The sequence below is a fragment of the Leucopleurus acutus genome (assembly GCF_964270905.1).
Source record: "Leucopleurus acutus genome assembly, chromosome: 6".
In the NCBI taxonomy this organism is placed as follows: domain Eukaryota; kingdom Metazoa; phylum Chordata; class Mammalia; order Artiodactyla; family Delphinidae; genus Leucopleurus; species Leucopleurus acutus.
The window spans coordinates 54,736,765-54,738,255 of NC_139149.1; the positions used below are offsets into that span (position 1 = coordinate 54,736,765).

At 47.6% G+C, this 1,491-nt stretch overlaps 1 pseudogene across 1 annotated transcript; it reads left to right on the forward strand.

Annotated features, from left to right (window-relative positions):
- Positions 1 to 802: 802 nt before the first annotated feature.
- LOC309962897 (coiled-coil domain-containing protein 117-like) lies at positions 803 to 1,230 on the forward strand (annotated as a pseudogene). The gene has a single exon. The product of its transcript is annotated as a coiled-coil domain-containing protein 117-like (transcript).
- Positions 1,231 to 1,491: the final 261 nt, after the last annotated feature.

The following is a 1,491-nucleotide window of genomic DNA, read 5'->3' on the forward strand; positions in this document are numbered from 1 at the left end:
GTGCATTCCTCAGCGACATTGTTCCAAGGCTCTAGATAACTTTTCCAAATGAAAAAGTAGTAGAAAATAACGTAAAATAGTAAAACAGTGGTCATCTAGTGCTCGTTTAGCCTGTTTTCAGCACCCTCTCTGTAATAAAAAGAAAGTTCCAGTTAAAAGTTCAGTAGCAGTTTTTTCTTCTGCAGCAAAAGATAGATTTTCAAACGATAGTTCTGGATTGATATAAAGCACCACTTCCCTCAGAACATTGTTGCTACGGTCATTATCAGGTCCTCCTGCCTTGGGGAAGCAGCATATGTAAATTTTAAAAGGAGCACATTTATCAAACTTAGAAATACAATGACAGGTTGAAGGTGTGTTGCTTGGAAGAATGCATTTCAGGGGGGCCGCGGGCGCAGCCTCCTCGTCTCTCCCCCGCCACGGCGGCGTTCTGCGGGCTCTTCAGTCGCCTCCCCCCTGGGCGGCGGCTCGGACTTCCTGCAGCCGCCGCCGGCTTTCCTAAGCCGGGCCTTCCCGCTGGGACCGGACGCGCCGGGCTGGCCCCGCAGTCGGGGCCCCAAGCAGCCCGGGCGGGAGCGGGGCGAGCCGATGTGTTTCAGTTCACCGCAGTTCACCGTAGAAAGAAACACAGGCGAGAGGAGGATTGTCCAGTAAGAAAGAAGAGGCTATAACTGAAGCAGAGCTCTGTGCTGGTCCTAATGACTGGATTCTTTGTGCACATCAGGATATGGAGGGTCATGGAGTAAATCCGTGCACTAGTGGCCTTTCTGCACCTGGCATGTTAGTTGTTATTTGTGAAGAGATGAATCAGACAACAGGAGAACCACAGTGTGAAGTTGCCCGAAGGAGGCTTCAGGAAATTGAGGACAGAATAACTGATGAAGATGAACTTGAAGCTGACAGAAATATTAACCGTCTTCCCAGGCTTGTCCTTCCTGATACCATGAAAACAGGTTTGAAGAGGGAATTTGATGAAGTCTTTACAAAGAAAATGATTGAGTCCGTGAGCCGTCCTTCAGGGAGCTTGTGCTCTGGAAGCTTCTCCCTGAACTCCTTTCTGCTAAAGCCGTCATCTAATGCTAAGAACTACGCAGGAGAGAGCCAAACTAAGTGTGCAGCTGCTGGCACTGTCTTCCCTCGAACTGAACTGTTCTTAGAACCTCGCAGACAGGGTTGCCTGTTTACAATAGTTTGGAGACAGCTGCTTGCACAGAAGAGATGGAACTCTAGAAGCCAGTTTCTACACTAAAGTTGTCAAATTTAGAAGGCTTATGTGTTCAGTCATGAGCCTGCTTGTACAGTATAGGGACTTGAAAGTTTTGAAATGGGTGTCGTATCTCCACCTGTGATTTGGGATGGGACTCTCATTTGGGGTAGCCATTTCTTGAATTCAACTTTTTGCCAAGGAAACTTGTCTCAAGGGAAAAGCAGTTTTCTAGGGGGCTTATTAAAGGAATAAGGAGTACATTCTGCAAAGTCAAGTGTAGAAGC